The sequence below is a fragment of the Chiloscyllium plagiosum genome, chromosome 27 (genome assembly GCF_004010195.1).
Source record: "Chiloscyllium plagiosum isolate BGI_BamShark_2017 chromosome 27, ASM401019v2, whole genome shotgun sequence".
Lineage (NCBI taxonomy): Eukaryota > Metazoa > Chordata > Chondrichthyes > Orectolobiformes > Hemiscylliidae > Chiloscyllium > Chiloscyllium plagiosum.
Window position 1 is genome coordinate 25,519,525 of NC_057736.1, and position 6,000 is coordinate 25,525,524.

The 6,000-nt window shown below is 37.2% G+C and overlaps 1 protein-coding gene across 1 annotated transcript in view; it reads left to right on the forward strand.

The window, feature by feature from the left end:
- Positions 1 to 3,378, forward strand: part of LOC122563668 (UPF0500 protein C1orf216 homolog) — a 41,422-nt gene extending 38,044 nt beyond the window's left edge. The window contains exon 4 of the transcript XR_006315688.1: positions 3,298 to 3,378. The gene's annotated coding sequence lies outside the window, so the exon portion shown is untranslated. The remainder of the gene's footprint in view (positions 1 to 3,297) is intronic.
- Positions 3,379 to 6,000: the final 2,622 nt, after the last annotated feature.

Sequence of the window (6,000 nt, forward strand, 5' to 3'; positions counted from 1 at the left end):
GGTACCTCAGCGGATATTGAGTACTGCATTTGAGAATTTTGTCTTTTGTATTGATTAGAAACTCTATGACATCTTATGGTTGGTGGCCTGGCATTTGACAAGTTCATTTTAATGCTGCTTCCTCAAAAGCAGCTTTTTATTTCAAACAGCTGATAGAATATCATGTCATCAGAACATTGGTGGAAGATGAGCATATGTAGAGATCCAAATTCAAAAGAAAAAAACACTTTACATAACACTTTCCTGAGCTTGTTATAGTCATTTTGAATTGTCATTACTGTTATATTGTAAGAAACATGACAGCAAGATTCCACAAACAGCAATGTGATGCTAATCATTTATCATGGCACCAATGGAGAGGTAAAGAGTGGCTATAGATTCATAATCATATTATATTTATATCTATTCTAAGCAAGTTATAAGAAATTCATTGAGGATAAATGTTTGTACATATCCCACACAATAATTTAAATTCTCTGCAGTGAACATCTGCATCACTCATTCACACTTGCACATTTTAACATGGCAGAGACATGCAAACATTTGTCTAAAATAAATATTTACAGTTGAATCTGAACTATTAGACCATGAGACAAAGGAGCAGAAGTGGACCATATGGCTCTCTGAGTCTGCTCTGCCATTCGATGAGCCAAATGGCTGGTCCAAAAATTCCTCAGTTCAATTTTTCTGCCCTTTTCCCAAAACCCTTGATTCCCTTACTCATTAAAAATCCATCATCTCAGTCCATCTTAGCTTTGAATATACCAGCGAGTCTTGAAATGATTTGTAATATACATAATGATCTAGCTTCAACAACCATCTTTGGGAAAGATTCACCACTCTTTGAGAGAAGACATTCTTCCTCATTTCTGAGTTAAGTGGACAACAATTTACTCTGAGATTATACCCTCTGCTCCCAATCTCTCTGACAAGGGGTAACAACCTCTGTATATCCGTATATGTCAAGGACGTTAAGAATTTTATATGTTTCAATAAAGTCACCTCTCATTGTTCTTAAAATAAACCATGGTTTGGGTAACATAGCAGATACTGAGTACTGCATTTGGGAATCTCGTCATGAGGAAATCCCTTCATATTCAGAATCAATCGACTGCCAACCAAATTCGTATATCATTTTTTAGATAAGGGGACAAAAACTGTTCACAGGCCTGATCTGATTGGTAGCCTTGTATAGTTTGAGCAATTTAATACTTCATTCCTTTTGAAATAAAGGCTGACAGTTTATTTTTCTTCCCTGAACATGGATGCTGGCCCTGTGTGATTCTTACACTAGGACTCCCAAATCTTACCGTGCTACACCTTTCCAAAGTCTTTCTCTATTTAACTCTTATATTTTTCCTGCCAAAATGCATCACTTCACATTTTTGCATGTTCTTGTCCACCAGCCATGTTTTTGTACAATTAGTCAGTCTGTCTATACCCCTCCATAAACTGTTTGCATCATCTTCACTACTTGCCTTCCCACCTATGTTTGTATCATCTGCATACTTGGTGATAGAACATTCGCTTCTAGAATCTAAGTCATTTATATATTGTTAGTAATTGTTGACCCAGAACAGATCCCTGTGGCACTCTACTAGTTTTGGCTTGTGTGAGAAAAGATTTGCTAACTGATGATAGGCCACAAAAGCAAAATTGGCCAAACTGTACCAGAACACCCAGAATTCCCAAGCAACTCACAAGCCGAATCAGACAGCACGCAGACAAGAGAATACACAGCTCCCACAGACAATGACAGAGCACCACAGATATCTCAAAGCCCCAAGGGCAGTTTCACAACCTAGCAATACCAAAGCCAGACAAAGAGCAGGTCAGACAGAGAGGCACCAGCAAGGACATGCTTCCAGAACAGGACAATGGAAGCACCTCACCACTTCAGAAGAGACATTAACACCTACCTGTAAAGAGGAACGGAACAGTTGATATGGTCAGGATGTTGCATTGTGTGAAGGAACAGAACATTCATCCGATATTTGTTTTCCAATTAGCATCACTGTAACTAGATTACTCCATTTCTTGATAAGTTTCCCATTTCTTAATCAGTGTCATTGTGCAGCATTACTATAAAGCTGGTCTCATCCTCAGCTCTGGGAAGAGAAATCTGAACAACTGTACAGACTGTCAGTTCTGTGTCAGCTGGTCTGTTTTCTCTTCCAGCGATATCGCTTGCAATAAACTGTTTGTCAATTTCACTTCAAGCTGTGTTTTGTGATCTCCAACCTATTGGGCAAATTTCTCTGACATCTTGCCATTCCAAAAATGCTCTATCTTTCTCAATTCTCCATCTTCTATTAGTTTGCTAATCTTCTATCAATGGTAATCTAATACCCCAACACCGTTGGCTTTTATCTCTTCATGAAACCTTTATCCGCCCTACTTGTTACCTCCTCAAAGAACTGTACTAAAATTTTGAGGCATAACTTCCCCTTCATGAAGATGTGTACTTTGTTTGATTATTTTGTGTTTTTCTAGACTTTCTAAGCCTAGATAATTTCTTGCTATTGTACTTGTTTAATCTTTTACTAACAAAGTTGCCCCACTACCTTTCCCTTCCTGCTTGTCTTTCCTAAAATCACAGTATTGTGAAATTAGAGCTGTGAATACTTTGAGACTTTATCCTCAAAGCTACATAACTGCTGAGAATGCAGTATATTGTATAGAAGTGGTATGGGGTTTTTGATGTATTAATTAATTAATGGAGAAAGATTAATTTCATGTGGTTTCCTTCTAGGTAATGATTAGTCAATGTTGATTTAAATTTTTTTTGTTACAGTAAATGTCTTAAAATATGAAGTCCTGTGAAATTCTTTCATTGGCCCTGGGAAATTGATTTTTTTTTGTAGTTTTTTTTTCTGTCTGTGGGGACTGCAACAACAGCTCTGTGTGTGAAACCCTGATGGTGCCAAGTTTTGTTGACACTGCATTTGGTGTCTCCAGAAATTTCCTGAGGCCAAATTAACTAGTTTGCTGCATCCAGGATTCAAAAGTAATTAAATCTCTCCCTTGTGTGTAATGTAAGTGAACCTCCCCCCAACAGACTTAGTAGGAGGAAAGCTCAGTCATAACAATTTTTCCTGAACCAAACAATACACACAGCACATAGTCATCTGAGGATGTCAACCCCTCTCTAATTGCTAATGTGAAGGATGGGTTCAGTGGAGACATTATGCACTAAGTTCAAGAGAATTGTGTATACGCAAAGCTATCAGCATCTAACTCATAGGAAAGTTAGATTTTCCAATTATAAAACACTAATACAATAATTTTCTTTTTCAGTACAGCATAGTGTACAGAAACAAGGCCAGAGGAAATCAAACATGATCATCCAACCCAGCAAAAACTCTGCTACCCAAAGTGTACTTATTCACAAAATAAAATTACTTCAAAAGATTCTAAACATTGTAAACAATAGAATAATGCCTTTAATTAGTTACTTTATGTTCTCTAATCTTGTTATAAGACGTTGAAATATTGGATGTTTCTTCTATCACACCTACATCAATTGCCATGCTTTGGGAACATAATATCAAGAGTAATACCTGCTTCTGTGGCTTTTAATAAGTAATAAACACAGTGGTCAAGTTGTTTTGCCCTGTCCAACACTTTGAAATGAATCTAGCTCATTTTGCAAACAAGAAAGCAGAACAAAGCTTTACACAAAAGCTTATTCGTAGTCCCATGAAGCCTCTTTCATTCAATTGGTTCTGTTTAATTATCATCTCCATTTTATTTCCTGAATTAACAATGATTGAAGCTCTCAGAAGATTCAGGTCATTGCCCCCTCCAGCCCTGCATCAAGATAGTGTAAGGGAAGTAGAATTTGAAGGAACATTAGATAATGTTTATCGAAAAGATTATGAGGACAGAGTGGTGAGCTGGCAAAGAGGAAACAAAGGGTCAAAATCAAATGGAATGTACAATGTGTAAAAGAACATTTGGAAGGGAAACAGATGGGTGACACAAGACCATTGTTTACAGGAAAAGGGCGCTCATGGATGGGAAACAGTAAAGCAACAAAGTGTAGAAAGGTTATTTCTTGGAAGCAGGAGAGACATGGTAAATCCACATACTGTACTTTCTGTATTCACTGCCATTAAGTGGGACCTGTCACTATCAATTCACTCCCAATATGATCAACAAGTCCTGCAGAAGTGTACAAAGGGAGAGTAAATAAGATCAGAATACCAAAAGGGAGACAGTAATGAAAAACAAAACAGGAATTGAGGTAAAACTTGATTTAAAAGAGACATTTGGCAGTCAGAGACAAATGAAAGGGGAATGAGAGAGAAAAAAACAACACAATCAAAAGATGAATGTGGGGAAGTAATGCATCCTCCAGATTACTGTGAGAAATCCTACGAGTGATCCACCAGGCTTATTAAATTATTTAAATGCCTTTATTTATTGTACCGCCTGACAGCTCCATCATGGGCTTTGTTTAAAATGTTTTGTTTTCAGATACAAAATGTTGCTATTATTCTTGAGTGGTTACTGCAAAAGACACTACATGACACACAAAAATTAAATATTATTACAGGGAATTTGAACTTGTGTGGGTCTTAAGATATAGGTGATTTAGGGATTGCTGACTAAATTTATTTATCGTTAAATATCATGTGAAACTGATACTGTCAATGCTAAAGGAGACTATGTTTAGGGTGATGATTCTGAAGAAGTTAATGTTAATGAGACCAGAGAAGTAGGAACAGGAGTAGACGATTCCAACCCTCAAACCTGCTTTGTCATTTAACAGGATCATAGCTGATCTGCCATTGCTCATATTGCATTAAGCTCCACCCAAACTAAAGATGTTGCACTGTCTTTGGGTGGAGGCCATTGAATACCCAATTACCTGAAGAGAACAGATGTATTCTCTACAGCTCGTGAGAAATCTGATTAATTTTGCCTGATTATTATTGCAAACTGTACCTATCACTATCATGCAATAAACTATAACGTTATGTAAGATAAGTATCTCTTCAGTTTAGATTCACCAGGATTTATCCTCTACCACTGGTACTTAGAGCAGCCCTAAAGATGTTTCTTACAGAAAAGGGGATTGGCAGCAGTGATCTAAACAAACCAAAATACCACATGCTGGTGGCGCTGATATCCATTTGACCCTGAAGAAACAGGGAATTATTTATGAAGAAAAGTGAATTTGTCACTTTAAAAACATTATTGCTTCAAGTAGGCTCAATCAATCAATGGCTGAAATGTGAAAACTAACAAGTAGTCAACAGGAACCCAATACTGGGAACAGCAGCGTGTGAGTTCAGCACCTCCTAAGATAAACCTTGACCAAGAAATTGGTTAGAGGTGCTGGAGAACAGTGTAGGACAGGGAAAGACAAAAGAACTGTCCACAATAAGAAAATGACAGTGGATCTGTCAGAAGTGAGTAAGAACCCCAAGAGTATTCCTGAGAGAAAAGGAGAAAAACCTCATGAAAATAGTTAAAAATTACACAACACCAGATTATAGTCCAACAGGTTTATTTGGAAGCACTAGCTTTCAGAGCACTGCTCCTTCATCAGATGGTTGCAAGCACCTGATGAAGGAGCAGTGCTCCAAAAGGTAGCGCTTCTAAATAAACCTGTTGGACTATAACCTGGTGTTGTGTGATTTTAAACTTTGTACACCCCAGTCCAACACCAGCATCTCCCAATCATGAAAACAGTGCATGGTTAAGGAACATAACGTAAGCAAGTAAGATAAAAGGGTCTCCCCTCTCAAAAACTAGCATTGCTGCAGCTCAAGATACAGCTAACAGAAGAATAAATATCTTAGACAGTCTTGTCATTAGGCAATAAGAGAAACTTAAGAATTAAAAGGACTAGAACTCACAAATTAAATCATAATTTTGGTGGGAAAGTTTATAAAGGTCATAATTCTATATTTAAAATTGAGTACAGAAGAAAGAGCATTGTATATTGGATTATGAATGGTGGGAAAAATGTCCATTTTATGTGGAAGAAAG